The sequence below is a fragment of the Centruroides sculpturatus genome, unplaced genomic scaffold, assembly GCF_000671375.1.
Source record: "Centruroides sculpturatus isolate CEXI.00-Female unplaced genomic scaffold, Cexi_2.0 scaffold264, whole genome shotgun sequence".
Classification (NCBI taxonomy): domain Eukaryota; kingdom Metazoa; phylum Arthropoda; class Arachnida; order Scorpiones; family Buthidae; genus Centruroides; species Centruroides sculpturatus.
Genome location: NW_019384577.1, coordinates 125,309 through 147,343, shown reverse-complemented (window position 1 = coordinate 147,343; position 22,035 = coordinate 125,309). Strand labels below are relative to the sequence as shown.

General features: G+C 29.7%; 1 protein-coding gene across 1 annotated transcript in view; it reads right to left on the bottom strand.

Moving 5' to 3' along the window:
• LOC111624374 (plasma membrane calcium-transporting ATPase 1-like) overlaps positions 1-21,000 on the bottom strand; it is a 202,995-nt gene extending 181,995 nt beyond the window's left edge. Inside the window, exon 1 of the mRNA XM_023367197.1 lies at positions 20,758-21,000. The gene's annotated coding sequence lies outside the window, so the exon portion shown is untranslated. The remainder of the gene's footprint in view (positions 1-20,757) is intronic.
• Between the last annotated feature and the right edge of the window lie 1,035 nt (positions 21,001-22,035).

Here is a 22,035-nt window from a genome sequence, read left to right as displayed (position 1 = left end):
CTGACCAAGCAGTCAATGAGTATGACCAGTAGTGATATTCAGTGGGTTCGCACAGGTTCGGTCGAACCCATTCTTAACATTTTTAGTTTTCCGAACCTTGTTAAACACACACAACATTTCTCAGTGGTTTTGTTTCTTTTAAAAAATATATTAAAATATACATATTATACTCTGTAACACTACTAAACTAGAGCCTTATACCCCGTTCGCCTTGGTGCAACCTCCCTCGACCATTTCAATCTCAACTGAAACAATGTTCAATTGCGATCGACTCAAGAGAGTTCTTGAAACTAGATCCAGTCATAAGAGAGATCCCGCAATCCCATGTGTGCGAGAAAATACAATATGGCTGCGGAACACGTGTCGTAATAAAATATGTACAAAATAAACCATTTTGAAAAATCTTTTTTATTATTTATTTAAAGAAATATAGTTTTGGCATAAACAATGTTAAATTTTAACTGACTTAATTTTGCAAAAACATCTTTTTTATTTATATGGGTATCTTAAGGTCAGTTTTTGCACTAATGTTGCTAATGCACCAGTTAAGCGAAAAAAAATTGTTAAGGAAAATTTTCTATTAGCAAACCTTTGTTAAATATTTCAAATATTACCACTGAGTATGACTGACTCATTTTGTCAATAAGTTTATCAAACAGCTCTGATCTCTTCTGGAGACTAAGTGGTAATTAGCATCTTTCCTTTACAAATAACCTATCTATCTTTTTTAAAGAAATCAGACTTCTAAACAATCTATAATGGGTGAACAATGAACTATTTGTTCAAGGTGCTTTAGGCCTTTGTTCTCCATTTGTACAATCTACAGTTTACGTTCACATTAAAAAAATCTAAACAAGCATATATATAATTGATGACGACTAACACTTAATTCTCACTAGTTATCTCTATCTCTTGCATTACAAAATGTCATAACTATCTCAGACATTTTATTTCAGGCACATTGCATATGATACAGACAGCATCAACTTTGTTTATATCGAATAAATTTTATATTTCCTCTCATTCCAGGAATAAAAAGCTGTTAGAGTAGTGGCTCCTCCCATACTCTTCTTAAAAGCTCATTCAGGCAAGCATAAAATCATCAAACAAGCAGCCCTGTCAAACTTCCACCTCCATGTACACAGCTAGGGTCCAATCACATCTAAAATTCTTTGTTTTTAAAATATATATTCTATTTTGTGTTCTTTTTTTTAGAATTTATTAACCTGATGACAACTTAAAAATGGTTGAAAATGTTCATTTCAACCATTTTTAAGTTCAAAATCCAACAAGGAATTCATTAAGTATTCCTTGTTGGATTTTTCATGTTTCTGTCATTGATTTATTTTTATGTACAGTACAAAAAATTTCCATTGCATGTCTGTTTCATTTTGAATTTTCAATAAGGATTTATACAATTCTTTTCTTTTATGGGAAAGCAGTTTTTCAGAAAAGTTATTTCCAAAATAACTGAAAAAAAATTTGTAGTATTCAAATTTTCTCAACTTGTTTAAATTTTAATAATTAGAAGTTTTAATAACTAATCAGCACAAAATATACAGGAAATTAATCCATATTTAAATTGAAACTGTTTGGGTATTTCAACTAATTACTTATTCAAATTTATGAATAATTGGCTGAGATAATCTGTTCTACATAATAGTAGTTTATGACAGATGAACTTAACAGAGAAGACAAATAACCAAGTAAGAAAAATTTATTAACATTTACAATTGTCATCAAAACCATACCTTTCATACTTTTCCATCTTGGATTTATTTAAGATAAATGTTTTTGGTTTATTCATAAACCTGCTTCAGGATTAACATTTGAAAAATGCATCATTCTAAAATTCCACAGATGAATGTTAGATGCATTCCATAACATTAACATTTAAATTTAAAATATTCAATTCATACAAATAAGTTTACTTTACAATACAGTGTAACTTTAATATCACAAAATTATCATTGAATATAATTAAGCACACATCAGGCCCTAATAATTTGCATTTTCTCTCTGCATATAGATGCACCTTGTTTCTAAGGGGATTGAAGGAGAACCTGCAAAAAAGGGAATTAGAGTCTTTATGATTAATGCATTTGTTTTTTAATGTTGCTTTGTAGATTTCCAGTGTTGAGTGTTCTTAAATGCTAATTATCTAAGGCTGATTTTATAATCTTAGCTTCATTTAGTATCACACACACACTGGGCTCCATTGCAAATTGTGCCAAAGTAGTTGTTGATTTATTGTTGTCAATATCATATCTGTGTTCCTTGAGCCTGCATTGTAGCAATCTATTTATGGAACCTAAGTACACAAGTTAACATTTAAATATTTCTTCCATTACTGGGATAGAGTATACACTTTGTGCATTGCTATAGTACTTTGAATCATTTACAATTGCATAAAAAATGTATTAACCATTTGTAATAAAAAGAATCTTATTAAGTCAAAATTCCATTGAATGTCAGGTGAAAAATAAAATGATAAAGATTATACCACTATATATTCAAAGAAAAATATGTTCATTTAAAGCAGAAATTCTAAGCACATTGAGGAGGAGCAGCTGTTTCTTTTACTGAACAATATAATGAAGTAAAGAAGTTTTCTCCCTATAAATTTTTTTAAAAAGCTTTCTTAGAGCAATAATTATCTAGAATTACATTAATAAAAATTATAATTAAAGTGTAACTCATTTTCACTAGAAAAAAAGCCATCATAAAAAGTTTTAATCAATCTAATTATGTTCATATATGCAATTGCTGATTTCTTAAGTTCTGTGACTTGCTATAGTAGCCAGCTGAAATCATTTTGCTGGTTTTTTCTGTAACTATTGTCCAAATTAAATTTTACATATAAATTTCTACCATATTTGCTATTTTGGTAAACATTAGATAAATTTTCTATATTCTTGATAATTCAAGTCACTTAGCCTTCATTGATTTCAATAATCTTTTCCTGATTTCTATTAAAGTTATCTAAAATGTAAATAGTAATAATATGACTTTCCTATAACCCATGTCAAAAGTCATATTTCATAGGTTTCTACCACAGCATCAAGTAAATGCACTCATTGACAAAAAATAGTTATGCACCTAGATAAAATTAGATGTTTAAGAAGCTTTGCAATAATCAGACATGTCTCAGACAGTTACATGAATGATTAGTTGCCTGACTGCATGCAAAGTAATGCCACCAGTGTCTTAAAATTGCTATCCCAATATCCTATAAAAAGGTTTGCAGAAGTTTCTGTGTTTACCATTTTCAGAGTATCTATTATTTGGAAGCCTTCAAATGCTAGATATTTTTGTACAATGCACTCAAACACAAGTAGCTGGAGTTTGAAAAAGGTCACATTGTTGGGCTGAGGGAAGCAGCATGGCTGTTTTGTCAAACAGCTCACCACCTAAGTCTTAAGATCTGACTCAGTACATACCAAAGGTATTGAATACATCAGAGGTGCACAGCAGCCAAGCTATGGGTGACCAGATAGATCACCAGGAAAGATGATAATCTAAGATACAAACACAAACAACTACAATGATAACCAGCTTTGACACCAGTGTTAACATGTTCTGTTTTCTTTTTGAAGACAAAGTCATTCTGGACAAGAACAAATGTTAATTCAATGCACATACACTATTTTAACACAAACTGACCTTTACCAAATTTTTCTACACATGAAAAGGAAGGATTTGGGAGTTGCATGGGTTGGTGGGGCCTACATTAGGAGCTAGGAACATGCTGACAAGCAAATTAAGATTGACACTCAAAGGACCAAAACATGGGAAAAGAGGAAGATTAGGACCACCAGTGTCAGAATTTCTAAATAACATGAATTGCATGAAGTATAATTCCGAGAATACACCATCTTAGATGGCTAGAGACCCTTTACATCTGTATGGCTGCACTAAAAGATGATAATTGCATTAACCACAAAGACGAAATCACACTGTCAACTGCATGGCAGGTGCTCATAGACAAGAACTTACGATAATTTACAATCGGCAGAGGGGCGCATGCCTGAATGACATCATCAATTCACGCGATAGAATTCTGAATGGTATTCCAATTTGACTTGAATTCGAATTGCATTCGCTTAAAAGTCGTCAGTTACCTGAAGAAGAACTTTCAAGTTCAAAAACGTTCGTAATGCTCTGTTTTTTCCGAGAAGCACACTGGCAACAGGTTCCTGGTACGTTTGTTTAACCCAGTGTAGTATAAAACTAATGTCTTTTCATCCGGGAAGTAGATTAAAGAAAAAGATAACTTTTTTTATGGAAAATTGTTGGACATTATAAAAAACTGAATTATTTTAGTTTGGTTTCAACTTAAAATACAAACATTTTAAGATTTATATGGTCTGTTTAAGTGTCAATCAAAAGCAGTAGTTATTACATCAATCATGTCAAGATTAATAAAAAAGTAAATTAAAGAAAAATGATGACATTTTGATTATATACAAAAATAGACTGGATATTGGGGATGTGTTAAAAATGTTCAATAATAACCAAGATTAACACTAAAATTGGATCAAGAAAGTCACATGGACATTAATTTCTTGGACATCAAGATTCATTTAGCAAATAGTAAGTTCAGCAGCACAGTGTTCCACAAACCCACTTATATTCCCCTATTCATACCAGCCAACTCTGCTGATCCTTGATCATATAAAGTGTCCGCTTTCCATGCATTTGTGGCTAGAGCCCACTCACATTGTACACAGCTCTCAAATACTAACAATGAGCTAGAACAAGTCGAGTGGAGGAGGTGAAGGGGTCGTCGGTGAAGTGTGGGTGATACTCGAATTAAAGACACCATTTATAACAAAACAAATATTTATTAGATGATAACATATCTAACATAGCTCCTATCTACCGTACACGTGGAGGAGGAGGGTGCGCACCGAGAGAGAGTTTACATTAATTGTTGTCATACTTCTAGGATTTAGGATCGGAATGTCGGACAGTTTCTAAACAGGTCGGACAAGTTCTGGCCTTTGACCTGGGGAATGGACAGAGGCAATGATGATTGGCGATAACAGTCAGTGAAGACGGTCGGCGATGGCGGTTTAGAAAATCAGTGGCAATCAGGGACCACAATCACAAACGGAGATGACAGACCCCCCTTTTCCATCATCACCCCCTCTTTTATACCTTTCATCGTGTTACTGTTTTTCGCCAATCACAGATTTTTTTATAAGTTCCCCGTGATTCATTCTCATGTTCCTGAGAGATAGGAAAAAACGACTCCGTGGGAAGGAAATGGGAACATCGCCTTTGAAAAATTTCAAGAAAGGTCAAAATGGAGTGTTTCTTTGTTTAAATAAATGTTCTGAAATTCTAAATTTGTTGTTTAATTTTATTTTATTCGGTCTGACCTTCACATATTGCATCCAAGCATGGGTACAGCCACTCAGTTATCAATGATATAACGTCCACGTATCAAGCCAGGTCAATCAACACCAATAGTAACGTTAACAATGCAGAAGAGAAACGGTTAGTCCTAATTTAAGAACCATCCCTCCATCGCATATACAAGATGATGGCCAAGGATTTAAACACACACACAGCATACAAAAGGAAACCCACCATGTTCCATCCTCTATCTAATGCAAAGGATGAAACCGAGGATGCTAAAGCACCTGGAATTTATTGCATCCCACTACATGATAACAGGTTCAACTGGACACTAACCTACATTGGTTCCACACACAGATCATTACAAGCCTGATTACGTGACCACAGGTGTGACGGGGCAAAAGGAAACATCAATACGGCCCTAGCCCAGTATGCCACTGAGCCAGGAATTTACCCCATATGGGAAGAGGCAACCCTAATACACAAAGTATTCGACAGACAGCACATAAGAACATTAGAGCCCACAGAAATCTACAGGGCTGACATAAGAGGAACATGCATCAACACAGATTACATTCCCATACCAAATGCATGGAAGTATTATTTAAACTCTTAAAGGAATACAGATTGTTTAATATATGTCACAGCCATTGTTCAAACTGATTTTAAAATAATTTTATACTGATAAATTTTTGAGTTAATATAAGAGAAAGGAACTCAATTCTTTAAATATTGTATTACATTATAATATATATATATGATATAAGAGATTAAATATACATTTCAGTATTGAAATTTGAATTCCTAGTACAGTAGAGCCTCGATTATCCGACACGCGATTAACTGACACATCGGTTAACCGACCGTCCTAGTCGGCAAATTTCAAATGTCCGCTAGTGATGTGGCGCTACAATATTTGGCTATGTCTTGGCTACTTTAAAATTATTTTTACGTGTTTTAGCTGGCAACACTCATTCAACCATGAAAGGGAGCCAGTATTTAAATGAGGCTTAATTTTCTAATTTTTAGTGGTACAATAGTGAAAATTATTATTTTAAAAAATTTTTGTTAGGCTTAACATAGATGAAAAATTCAACGCAAAGTAGGTTAATAGCAATATACTAATATACTAATTACGTGGGATATAATAATATACAGTACAACACTAATAATGGATTTTTTCATACTTTTCAGTTATCCGACTTTTCAATTATCCAACCAACCCCAGTCCCCAATTGAGTCGGATAATCGAGGCTCTACTGTACATCTATACACAAATTTAAAATTTCTAATATTTAGCTTACAAAGATTTACTGGATTAATACACACAGCTGGGTTATTTTATCAGAAATTAAACTGAATCAAATAAGTTTCTCATAAATGTTTAATGAAACTGATACTGAACTTAACTTTCTTATAAAAATGATACACTTTACAAGTTTTTTCACCTATATAACCACAAATAAAAAAAACTTTTATACAACTGAAGTTAGATAAGTTTCAATTTAATTGGAAGAATTATTACAGTAGTTCCTTAATTATCAAAACAGAAATGTTTTGACAATTATGGATGGGTTACATCACGGATGGGCAACCCACAGTCCTCAGTAATATTTTTTGCGGCCACGTTGCATAAAATATGAATAAATATATAAATTTTTCAGCTTAAGGAAGTACGCAGCAAAAATTCAAACATTATTTTCTAAAACTTATGTATGTGAATAGTTTTTCCACAATAAATTTAGTAAAATTAAAAAAAGAAATCTCCTAACAGATACATCAAATCTAATTTAAAACTAGCAGTGACTAATTTAACAAAATATTTCCGATAGTCTATATTACATTTACATCTGTGCCAAAAGCTAAATTAAGTATACTAATATATTATAGTATACTTAATTTACATTAGTAAGTATATTACTAATGTATTTTTTCGTACATAATCAGTTATCCGAAAAATTGATTTTCCGAACCACCCCAGTCCCCAATTGATTTGGATAATCAACGCTCTACTGTGTGTGTGTGTGTGTGTGTGTGTGTGTGTACACGCTATTAGATGATAACATATCTAACATAGCTCCTATCTACCGTACACGTGGAGGAGGAGGGTGCGCACCGAGAGAGAGTTTACATTAATTGTTGTCATACTTCTAGGATTTAGGATCGGAATGTCGGACAGTTTCTAAACAGGTCGGACAAGTTCTGGCCTTTGACCTGGGGAATGGACAGAGGCAATGATGATTGGCGATAACAGTCAGTGAAGACGGTCGGCGATGGCGGTTTAGAAAATCAGTGGCAATCAGGGACCACAATCACAAACGGAGATGACAGACCCCCCTTTTCCATCATCACCCCCTCTTTTATACCTTTCATCGTGTTACTGTTTTTCGCCAATCACAGATTTTTTTATAAGTTCCCCGTGATTCATTCTCATGTTCCTGAGAGATAGGAAAAAACGACTCCGTGGGAAGGAAATGGGAACATCGCCTTTGAAAAATTTCAAGAAAGGTCAAAATGGAGTGTTTCTTTGTTTAAATAAATGTTCTGAAATTCTAAATTTGTTGTTTAATTTTATTTTATTCGGTCTGACCTTCACATATTGCATCCAAGCATGGGTACAGCCACTCAGTTATCAATGATATAACGTCCACGTATCAAGCCAGGTCAATCAACACCAATAGTAACGTTAACAATGCAGAAGAGAAACGGTTAGTCCTAATTTAAGAACCATCCCTCCATCGCATATACAAGATGATGGCCAAGGATTTAAACACACACACAGCATACAAAAGGAAACCCACCATGTTCCATCCTCTATCTAATGCAAAGGATGAAACCGAGGATGCTAAAGCACCTGGAATTTATTGCATCCCACTACATGATAACAGGTTCAACTGGACACTAACCTACATTGGTTCCACACACAGATCATTACAAGCCTGATTACGTGACCACAGGTGTGACGGGGCAAAAGGAAACATCAATACGGCCCTAGCCCAGTATGCCACTGAGCCAGGAATTTACCCCATATGGGAAGAGGCAACCCTAATACACAAAGTATTCGACAGACAGCACATAAGAACATTAGAGCCCACAGAAATCTACAGGGCTGACATAAGAGGAACATGCATCAACACAGATTACATTCCCATACCAAATGCATGGAAGTATTATTTAAACTCTTAAAGGAATACAGATTGTTTAATATATGTCACAGCCATTGTTCAAACTGATTTTAAAATAATTTTATACTGATAAATTTTTGAGTTAATATAAGAGAAAGNTTTCGCATAATGTGATCCATTCAAACACCTCTATTTCAATAAAAAAACATGTCCCAATTATTTAGATAATCTATGCACGTTTGATAAAATGTGTACACAGCATCATTGCATTTTTTTGGCTTGTTGTATTTTCTGATTTTTCTAATGCTAAAACCACTTTTCTAATAACAATAGAAAGAAACCCCTGGTACTGTCAGTGAGCCGTTTGGTTGGCGACACACTGCACTACTGCGCTCTGTAGCAATGCAACACTGGTCATTATGGCGTATACAAAACTAACTTGTTCAATATATTATTAAAATTTTTTTTTTTAAACTTTGCATCAACTTTACAAAATAAAGGACAAAATGCTTATTTTAGAAAATAAATAAAGTTAAAGGACAGAGCAGTGAAATAAAGGACTGTCCTCTTAAATAAAGGACGTATGGTCACTGTAGGTATATAGGATCTAGTAACAGGACCTAGATGCAAATATTTGCCGAACACAAATACGACATTTCAAAGTGCAAGACAACTACTGCTCTAGCACAGTATGAGATGAAGCCCAAAGTGTCGGTACTAAAGGGGGTACTAAATACCAACATTAAAAATACACTGAACTCAGATAAGCTGAGAATGCTGGAGGCTTCGGAAATTTATCAAAGCTCACAACAGGGGCGATATATAAACAGTAACGACACTGAAATGATTTCCAATGCATGGAAAATGCTTATAGCTAATCAGATACAGGGAGATATGTTTTAAGAACAAACATACAGAAACAGTTACACATTCCACAATATTTAGTACATAGGAGCTGTAATTTATAATTGAGATAATTTATAGTGAGATGTGAAATCAATTAAGTGTTTGGGTGTTAATGATGTTGGTTAATTACATAATTGAAAAAGTGGATGGTTAATTATTTTTAATAGAAAGTTGTTCCATAACAGTTTTTCTTTTAAAAGTGTTCTAAAAAGTTTGGCTACAAACTTTACATTAAAAGCCTGATGCTGGCCAAGAAGCCAAAAACATTTGCCTTTGGTTTATACCAAATTGCTGGAAATATGCAAAAGGTCAGCACAATATTCCCACAGAAATGTTTATATTATGATCGCAATGTTGTTATTATACATTACTTATTATACAAATGTCTAAATTTTTTTGAATGTTGACATTTAAATTAAATTCATTATTTTATTCTTATAATCAATTTTTGTTAAACATACTTTATAATATTAAATTTATATTCTGTTCCCTTTCAAGATACTTTGTTCTAATTGGAATAAATCAAAAATTTAGAAAGCCAAACATATTTCATAACTACCAAAACTTTCCAATAAACAATCTTCAATTTGTTTTCTGAATGATTTCTGAATTTAATTTGAAAAGACATAAGTCAATATTAAATACTAATCTTTTCTTTTTTTTTTAATTTATTTCATTTAAGATATTCCTGAAATAGTTGTTCTGCATTTCATATTCATAACATTTAAACAACAGTTTAAATCTTATGGATATGATCAAATAATTTAAAATACCATCAGTACACAAAACTCATTCAACAACAACTTAACTTCAGTGGTATTATACCTTTCATTTTCTGCTTCTTCTATTTAATTAATAATAAATGAAATAAATTTTATATCAAATTTCAAACACCACTTTACAAATTCATAATACACTATATCATTCTAGATGGATATAGTGTATTATGCCATGCATGATTTCCAATTGTTATAGATAATTTCTATTGACTACTGATTTATCATCACAATCTTACATAAATCAGTTCTTACTAATATTAAATCCATTTTGCACTCGTGTAATAAATTCATATCTGCTGTTGACAATAAATCATTATTTATAGGATTGGAAGAAGCTTTGGACCTTACATACTTCCATCTTTTAATTTAAAAATACAGGTAATCCTTTTCAATCATAATTTTAAAATATTAAATTGTCAAAAATCATATTTTAATTACTGAATTTCACTTATACTGTATGTTAAAAAAATTTTCTACTTGTCTTCATTAGCAGTATAAAACTTAACGTGTCACAGAAATGTCAGCTGAAATAATCAATGAACCTTTAATATACACTGTTTTCAATCTGGTTAACAGACCTTCAGGAATGGTCAATTGAAAGTGAAATGCTAGTGTTGGAAGAAAGATGGAAGGAAGAAAGATAGGAGAGACCCTGATAGGGCAAATAATTTGTGAAAATGTACTATGACAGCAGAGGTTGATGAGAAAGACTGTGGATAGATTAAATGATTGACATCAGTCATTTCAAGATGGATGACAGTACTAAAGGTGGTTTTTTTTCTGCAGTTTGGAGTTTACCTTTCACTTTGGTTTATGCAACCTCTAAATAAACTATTTTTAGATAAAATTCCCAAGCAGATTTATAAATTTCATTTACAGCACAACTGCTTACTTTGCTTTCTCTCATCAATATTTTTTTTTCTTTGCAAAAGCAGTGGTATTATACCTTTCATTTTCTGCTTCTTCTATTTAATTAATAATAAATGAAATAAATTTTATATCAAATTTCAAACACCACTTTACAAAACACAAATCTCACAAAAGAAATTTCATTATTTATCAATATCATACTTCAGATCTATCACAGTCAAAATTGTTTATTTTTTACTGTATCTCTAAAATCTGAACTTTTTATCAAGTATATACTTTTGGATATCATCTAGAAGTGTTAAGTATGTCACAATGACTTGCATTACTTCAGCTATTTTGTTTGATTGATGATGCTATTGGTTTTACAATTGACATTTTACTAAATTCACTTTTTACTGGCTATTGATTTAATTTCTGCATTCTAAACCAGAAAGATTCAACATTTCTCAATTTCAATTTGTTTTCTAAGATTATTCTTACCATGAAAACAAATTTTCCATTTTCTTCTCCCTCTTTTCTTTTTCACTGTTATTTCCCACAAGTGGATATCTGACTTGACTACCATCAACAACAAAATACAGATAGCATATGACCTTACTGATCATTCATAAAGAAATTTAAAAAATAAAAAAAAAAACAAGTGAAGCAAATCAGTCTTAAACTCAGCTTTTTTTTTAAGAGTTGTAGTGTTTCTCAACTAATTTGAAGGTTAAGATTTCTTTCACTTTACAAAAATGTGTTATACTATTATATTCTTTAACAAAATTAAAGTTTATCAAGCAATGTATAGCAGTGTCACACTTATCCTTCTCCTAATTCATCATCCATATAACCTCTTGCAAAGTGATTTTATCAATCACATTAATTTGTTTAAAATCCACAGTTGGGCAAGAAATTCCTGTACTCTAATCTTTTTATTTCTCATTCTATCCACAAACCAGTATATTATAGTTTGTCACATAAATCCTTTTTTCAAGATTCTTGCAATTTGTGATCCTATAATTAGCAATTAATATAATGTTCTCCCTAGAAATGTTTACTATCCAGGGCTTAAATTTCTCTTTTTGTTGTTTTGATTTATTTGTTTTATTTGGTGGTTTTTTATTTAAATGAAGGCATAACTGAGTGGGGAAAAAATCCATCAAGTTTTTTAACCAAAATAGCATATTTTAACTACAGTAGAGCGTCGATTTTCTGAAAGTCAATCATCCAAAAGAATTCCAGTCGGCAAATTTAAATTTTCGCCAGTGCTGTGGCACTTCAATCTTTGTCTATGTCTTGGGCTACTCAAATATTTTACGTTTTTGATACTAAATTAACATCTGAAGTATAATTTTTTATTGTTTTTATATTTTTCAATATATTTAATTTGTTTGTACAAAATAAAAAAATAATTTTTTACGATACAATAGTCTTCGTTAGGCTTAACATCGACGAAAATTCAATGCAAAGCGACACGCAACGGAGAAAAATTTCAACATCGGATACGTTAAACTATTTTTTCGTACATAAATCGGTTATCCGAAAAATCAGTTATACGAACAACCCCAGTCCCCAATTGATTCGGAAAATCGACGCTCTACTATATTATAAAATGGCAAATAGCTTAATTTTGAGGGTACAGATGGGATTTATAAAAAATTGTAAATGCTAATAACAAGTAAAATAGTCATTAAATCTGACCTTACAGAAGATACACATGACCTCCTTTATCTCCCCATTCCCTTGACCTTCACTCATCAAATTTAACAGTATCAATTCCCTAATACACAAAACTCCCTGAAAAATTTCAGAAATTTGAGACCAAAGGAACAGGCATTATTAAGCTTCAAAGAAAGTGAACAAAATCATTATCCCCCACAGGCCCGCCGTAAGCAGGCGTGCAAGGCGTGCACCGCACACGGGCGGCACGTCCAGGGGGCGGCAAATCGAGCGATCAGTCACGTAATAATTAGTCATTGTCATAATACCCACCCTACTTATAACATAAGAAATGTCTTCGCATGGAGAAAAAAATCCGACTGGCGCGCAATTACTATATTCTTATTTATATTATAGCGTTAACAGCACATGTATTGGCATTTATCAGAATTAAGATGCAATGCGAAACGTCTGTCGGCAGGTTGAACCATCTGGCGGGCACCCAAAAGCCAAGTACCAATAGTCGTGCTGTATGACAGAAGTTGACAGGTTTGGCGAAAAATAGGGAATCCCTACAGAGCTTCCTTCTCAATTTGTACTTGTACGCATTCGAACAGTTCTATTGCATATCAAATTGCAATTATTTTGTTAATAATTCTTCTGACATGGGTCGAAGTATAATTAATGATATTTTAACTTGGTTAGGATTTAAATCTGAAGCTTAAAGACGATTCAAGTAGTGAAACAGACATTGACAGTATTGATTTGTTTAATGAAATCAATACTTTAAAGTTGCATTTTCCAGAAAACCAGTCTAATGATCCACAAACCCCATTACAATATCTTTTTACTAATGACTTAATTTCAACAGTTCCAAACACAGCAATAGCACTAAGAATATTACTTACATTGCCGGTTTCAGTTGCATTTGGTGAAAGGTCCTTTTCAAAGTTAAAAATTATAAAAAACTATTTAATTAATTAATTTAAGATCAACAATGCACCAGCAAAGACAGTAATTTAGTTTATAGCTATAGTTTCAATTGAACATGAAATCTTAGACAGCTTGGATACAAGAAAATTGATAGCAGATTTCGCAAACATGAAGGCAAGAAGAGTTCAATTTCTGTAGATAAATATTTATATGGTTTTACACTTAAGTAAATAAAAATAACTTAGTAATAATAAATAGTTCTTTTTGTAAAGTATTTCTTTTCTTTTTTCACACCTTTTTGAGACAACACTAAAGAGCCTTTCTGGCAAGCTCAGCGCAGGTAGTCGTAGTTAAACAGGGGGCGGCATAATCGGTATTGCACACGGGTGTTCAAACAGCTAGTGGCGCCCCTGATCCCCCACACAGAAATTAGCCCTAAATGTTTTTTGCATTTCTCGACATTTCAAGGTCCAAAAGTGTAAAAATCCAGCAGGGGTCATCTTTTGACTGATTACCATACTTTCCCTCTGTTATAGGTAACAGTCAGGAAAGTAAAAATATCATGAAATATAAAATTTTTTGCTGCATGGTATTTGTAAATATACAGTAGAGCATCGATTATCCGACCCCCAATTAACCGTCACTTCGGTTAACCAACTGTTCTAGTAGGCAAATTTCAAATGTCCGCAAGTGATATAGCGCTACAATATTTGGCTATGTCTTGGCTATTTTAATATTATTTTTGTTAAATTTTTGCATGTTTTAGCTAGCAACACTGGCTCAACCATTGAAGGGAGGCCAGTTTAAATGAGACTTAATTTTTTAATTATGAGTGATTGTTTGTTTTGTGAGCAATAAAATAATTTAAAAATAATTTTTAACGATACAATAGCAACGATTATTATTTTTAAAAAAATTCGTTAAACTTAACATCAATGAAAATTCAACGCAAAGTTGGTTAATAGCGTTATACTAATATACTAATTACATGGGATATAGTAATACAGTAGATCCCCCTATAAAACCGTTTCCTATAGTTATGATTCCTATAAAAATTGTGGCATTATCCGTAAACAACGGTAAAAATAACTCCTATAATACGTAAAACGTCATCGGGNATAGATTGAAAATTCAACGCAAAGTAGGTTAATAGCAATATACTAATATACTAATTACGTGGGATATAATAATATACAGTACAACACTAATAATGGATTTTTTCATACTTTTCAGTTATCCGACTTTTCAATTATCCAACCAACCCCAGTCCCCAATTGAGTCGGATAATCGAGGCTCTACTGTACATCTATACACAAATTTAAAATTTCTAATATTTAGCTTACAAAGATTTACTGGATTAATACACACAGCTGGGTTATTTTATCAGAAATTAAACTGAATCAAATAAGTTTCTCATAAATGTTTAATGAAACTGATACTGAACTTAACTTTCTTATAAAAATGATACACTTTACAAGTTTTTTCACCTATATAACCACAAATAAAAAAAACTTTTATACAACTGAAGTTAGATAAGTTTCAATTTAATTGGAAGAATTATTACAGTAGTTCCTTAATTATCAAAACAGAAATGTTTTGACAATTATGGATGGGTTACATCACGGATGGGCAACCCACAGTCCTCAGTAATATTTTTTGCGGCCACGTTGCATAAAATATGAATAAATATATAAATTTTTCAGCTTAAGGAAGTACGCAGCAAAAATTCAAACATTATTTTCTAAAACTTATGTATGTGAATAGTTTTTCCACAATAAATTTAGTAAAATTAAAAAAAGAAATCTCCTAACAGATACATCAAATCTAATTTAAAACTAGCAGTGACTAATTTAACAAAATATTTCCGATAGTCTATATTACATTTACATCTGTGCCAAAAGCTAAATTAAGTATACTAATATATTATAGTATACTTAATTTACATTAGTAAGTATATTACTAATGTATTTTTTCGTACATAATCAGTTATCCGAAAAATTGATTTTCCGAACCACCCCAGTCCCCAATTGATTTGGATAATCAACGCTCTACTGTGTGTGTGTGTGTGTGTGTGTGTGTGTGTACACGCGCGGGGTTGTTCAGCAAATCGATTTTTTGGATAATTGATTATCTACATTATTAATATAGCACATTAGTATATCCTAATAATAGTATACTAATATGTCCCATGTTTAAATTTTTCTCCATTGTGTATCACTTTGCAGTGAATTTTTGTTGATGTTAAGCCTAACAAAAATTTTTATAATAATAATCATGGCTATTGTATCGTTAAAAATTATTTCTTTGTTTTGTACAAACAAAATAAATATATTGAAAAATATAAAAACAAAAAAAATTATACTTTAGAAGTTAATCCAGTATCAAAAACGTTTGATTCAGCACGACACAGTCCAACTGGAATGCTTTCGGTTAACCAACGTTTTGGTTGATTGGCATTAGGATAATTGACACTATTGTATACAGCAGGGGTGGGCAAGCAAGAGTTCAGTGGGAGCCAAAATGTAGGTTTTGCAAAATGCATGGGAGCTGCAGTTCTGTACCACAATTTTATTATATAATATAAATATAATATAAAACAAATATTGAATTTTTTTAATAAACATATTTTCACAAAATTGTGGAAATAAAATTTTAAAAATAATAATAAAAAGCATAAATTAACACTTTCAGCAAGAGCTGCANGGCTAGAGGTAGTCACCATCTCATGATAAATTTAATACAATCCAATAAAAATCAGGCAGATTATTTAGTAATACTAATGTATTGGGTTATGCATGTTGTCATATATACATTTATAATTTAAAACTTTTTCAAAATTATTTCATATTCAATTATAAAAAACAGGATGATTTCATTCAATTTTAATCAGGGTAAAACAGAATTACACTATTTAAATAAACAACACAAAGATTTAAACTAAATTATTCTTTTACTAACAAATAGGAAAAATAATCTTTACTTCCAAGAAATCATATGATAAGAAGCTATTTTCATTAATTATAAAAATTTTCAGTCAGAAATGTTAAAAATAGATTTTTCAACCTCATAGTCAAAACTAACATTTTTACCTGCTATTTAAAATTACATTTTGTCATTGAAATTACAAAAACTGGACTAGTTTAATGCATGTATATTTTGATAAAGGCTTTATAAACACATTGTAAATGAAATAATTAAGATTAAGCATTATATAATTTTATACTTAGAATATATTAATGAATAGACATATATTAAATGCATTCAAAAAGTCTGTATTTTACATTAAAAATTATTATGCAAACAAAACTCATTATATATACTATCAATTTTATTATTATATTATTCTGATCAAGATAATTTATGAGTTATTTATTATAACTATTTGGATTACACATAATATGATTGTCTTTACTTTTTCTGAATAGAAATTAAAGAAAACACTTGATAACAGAAACAAGTGTAACTAGCAAATAATTGTTTATCACAAACAAAAACAGCTATAACAGATCATTTTCTTTCCCTTCTTGTGCCTATAACACTTTTATAATATTTTTGTTTTGATGACAATTTATTTCAAGATATTTAATCAATTTGTTTAAGAAAACAACTGTTAAAAAATTATACTAAATCATGCTTACTTGTTGAATACAGGTTTCCAGAGTGTTTTTTTTTTAATCAGTGCAGTTGGTGTTTTCTATGAAGTGTTTAATGGTGACTCACAAATGAATTATTTGTGCAATGCACAAGCAAGTTACATTTAGTTAAAGGACTGGTATACAGTAAATATGAAAATTGAATTAACTATTTAATTTTATTTTGGTAACAATTGATACATAAGTGTTTTTAAATAAGTCTTTTTTTTTGAAAAAACTGAATTAATCAGCTGATGGATGATGTAAGTGACATTAACATTTTGACTTTCATTTTGAAAATTAAGTGGATCTTTTCCATTCATTACATATACCAAATAACACATTTGTTTAGAATTATATTACATAATATTTAGTCATTGATCTTGTAAGTACCATGTAAATAGTATTTTTATTACTTTTTTATATTAATATATGATTCAATTAGTGCACTTATATTGTAATTTTTGTGTTCAATAAATTATAACCAGAGAGATTTATCTATAAAGTTAAAAAGACACTTATATCAAAATCATTCCAAATTTACATTGATGTTTCTTAAAACTGTAAAGGTCATGTATACTAAATGATGTTTTTCTTAAATATCCAAAATCTCAATCTACCAATGATTATTTGTATATATTGAACATTTAGTATACATAAGACCAATATTTATACTCAACTACAAATCTAATTAAGATAAAAATAATTTCTAATTTGGTGTATTAAATATTGTATTTATATAATCCAAAACTGTATATATTTTGAAAAAATTCTTATTAAATGCATTAACTTAGTGATTGTGTTTATACACAGTTTAGAAATTTTTAGCATTTAATAAGCTGTGTTTAATTTAATGAGATAGTCCTGGCTTGTATTATTCAATATAATCAATAAAATTTATTTTTTTAACTGTTTCAGCAATGTAAGTACTGTATATAGAATTATATTAATATTTATATGATTAATTATTTTATAAAACAAATTATTGTTAATATAAAATCATCATAGAAATATTAAAAGATTCAACAACTTATTTCATGAATAGTTAATATAACAATTAAAATTTTTAAGATATTTTTTTTTATATCAAGTTTTATTCAAAAAAGCTTAACATCAGTATTTTAAGTTATTATATTGATAACAATAAGATCTTAATATCAAAAATTATTAAAAATTAATTTATCAAACTTACATCTATTCAAAATTACATTTAATTATACTTGCAGCTTGTGAATTATATTAACTGCTGAGAAACGGTTTTATTTTACTGAATTAATATGTGCAATCTAATATTTTATGATAGAACAATTACCTAAGCATGATTTCAATTTTAAACTTATATAGATTTCTTTTGTATTTTTAGTAAGTTTAACATTCAGGTTTAAAAAGACTTGCCATTCCTTTCTAAAGATAACAAATAGAAAAACATCTGGTGAAAACTGAACATAACTTTTCACTATACTATCATGACAAATTACATATCAAAATTGAATTAACTATTTAATTTTATTTTCATAACAATTGATATTAAATAATCATGATATAGAGTAGAATAAACACTATCAAATCAAAATAATAAGCTTTATTATTATTAATTCTTAAAATATGTTTTTGTAATAGAAATGTAAAGCAAACTTCAAAATTTATTTTTAATTATTCTTCAATAAAAAAACATTCTGTAACCCTACAGCATTTATTATTTTCTTTGCAACTGTTCTTTCATTTGATTTTTTTAAAATCAGATTCCATTCACATTTTATAGAATGTGAGATAATTTCATATAGGCCCTATATTTCAAACAAATTACAAATTACTTAATTATATGGCTTATTCTTAATAATTAAGAAGCTTTAAATATATATGTTAATCTTTTTGAGATTATTCATAAATATAATTCTCTATACAAAATTCTTAAGTATTAATATTTTTGTATCTTCAGTCAACATAGCTTTTTTTCTAAAAATGAAAAAGAATTAATTTCTAATTGTTTGAGAGCAAAGTAAAATAATGTAAATTATAATTATTGTTAAGTATTTCTAAAGACACTTTGCATACTTTGATATTTTTTCTTTAAATATAACATGAAATTTCAAATATTTAAAATATAATTATATATTTAAATTCCTGGAGATTATACCTAATCAGTGTGTTTGATAAATATATTTTCAATGAAATATAAATTGTACAGTACTATTATGTTACACATTAAAATTAACAAAATTAGGATGAAAAAAAAAGTCAAATACTCAGAATAGATAATTAAAAAGAATTTCTACATCATCTGAATGACTACATAACTTTTTTGAACAATGATTATGAAATTAACATAAAAAGTATTGAGAAGCATTTTACTATAGAAAAATTCATCACCATCATCATATAAGTACAAATGTGAATACTGTACAGCTATAATTTCCAGAGGGGAGAATAATTTTATTCTTATTTCTGTTTAATTTTTTTCAAATACATATAATTTTGTAATTAAAAATTTCTTTAAATATTAATAATCAAAATATAAAATACAAATTAAATAAAAATATAGAAGAATATATTAAAAATGTAAAAAATTTTTTTATAAATATTCTAGCAGAAAAAGAAGGAAAATTCAATTTTCTAAACAATTACTTTACTCAACTTTAAATTAAAAATTTGTTATATTGGAATGTTTCCTATACTATAAAGATTTACAAATTAGATATTTCTTCCAATAAATTCCAAAATACCAAACACTCGAAAAAAAATTTTTGTCATATCAAAATAATTACTCTGTTTTATACCAAAATACACACTATAATTAAAAATTTAATGTTTTTGCAGGGTTATAACTGCATTAACATCTAATTTTAATTTAATGATTCATAAAGATATAAATAAGTTTATATTTAAAATTTCAAATATTAAAAATTAGTTTCACTGTATTATATATTTAAAATATTGAGCAACCATTATCTAAGTTGAAATATTCTTTATCACATTTGCTATTTAGCTTAGAAGTTGTCACAAAGAATTATGTTATACATTATTTTATACTTATCTATTTTCAATTGGGAGTGTGTAAATATTTCCACTTACATTTTATTTAAAATATGCATGCAGCTAAATCATAATTTTTTTTAAATACTTAACACTCTTAACTGATTGTACTGTTGCTCAGTTTAAAGTTACTATACGAAAACTTTCTCCTAATAATTTAATAAGCCGAAAAAAATAATAAAAATGCGGTGAAACATCTTACGGAATTATTACGAATCGCATGCATGAAATATATAAATTTAAAATGAAATGGAAATATTCCGCGTGCAAACAATAAGTTGCTAATGCAACTATCTTCAATATTTTTCTTATTCTCGTTTCGAATAATGCAGACTTCCTTGGTGTTTAAATTACATTTATATTCGAATATGTATCTAAATGAAAAGATTTCCAAGATCATGCATATTTTTACTACCGATTTCATTTACGTACTCGAACTTCTTTATATAACTTTTACAAACTTATCAAACTTACGATTATATATCCACTTTGGATGTTCTTCTGAAGTGATTTAGAATGTAATCCTCATTACATTGTTCATTAAACAGGATCTAATCACGTTTACAAATCTCAATTCCTCCTTCTTCCGACTAGTACCCACAGCAATACGACGGTGACGTCACTCGCATGCGCCATGTGCTATCATTGGCGCATGCGTATAATACAGGACCTCTTTGATAATGATTGGATCGAGCACTACAAGAAAAATTACCTGTTAATAATTTAATTACAACTCGCATCATAACTACATTTATTATTTTTTTTTAAATATAATATCTTAATTATATTATTATTACTAATTCAAAAGTAATATTTGATTATAATAATCCGTAACGGAATATTTTACGATTTTTATGGATATCGCCTTATTAATAATTATTAAAGAAAGATTCAGACATACAAAAATATATTTATCTATTTAAATAATGCATATGCTTGAGATTTTCTGTCAAAACGCGGATGTCTGGTAGCTTATAAATAATAGTAGGAGCAGAACTTTATCGTACAATCGCGCTTTATCGTATAGGAGAGGTCGCGTTACATCTTGTTAACATGTTAAAAATTTATTACTCCACATTTAATAATCTTTTAAAGAACATTACATTTTTAAAACCCTCTTTATATTATGTAATTTAATAAATTTTTAAAATTATTCTATACAANAGAAAACCTTTCAAACAGCCGTAGTCCGTAAACTATGATTCCTACAAAATTGATTCATAAAGAACGGAACGTATCTACCGTCTTATAGGGGGATCTACTGTATACTATAGTAATAATGTATTTTTTTCATTATTTTCGGTTATCCGATTTTTCAGTTATCCGACCAACCTGAGTCCCCAATTGAGTCGGATAATCGATGCTCTACTGTAAGCACTTTCCCTACAATAAATTGTATGTGATTATGTGTTTATGTGTTTTGCAGTACATTAAAAAACTAACAATTCTATTTTTTTGAATAAATAAATATGCTTATACTGTTTGACATGGTGCAGCTTGGCCTATGTGGCCCTTGCACCAATAAACCCTAACCAACCAACCTTCTATGAAATCCTAGCAGCTGTGTAACAAAAATGACATTAACCTATGCATTTTACGTCAGCAAACACCTTATTTGAAAGAATATCATATTCATCTTTTGTAAACAAATGTTTCTAAATATAACAGAATTGTTATCAATTTTTTTTTCTTTCTTTAAACTGCTTTTCATAAAATGCTAGAAAATAAGAAAAACTACTGTAAAGTTACACA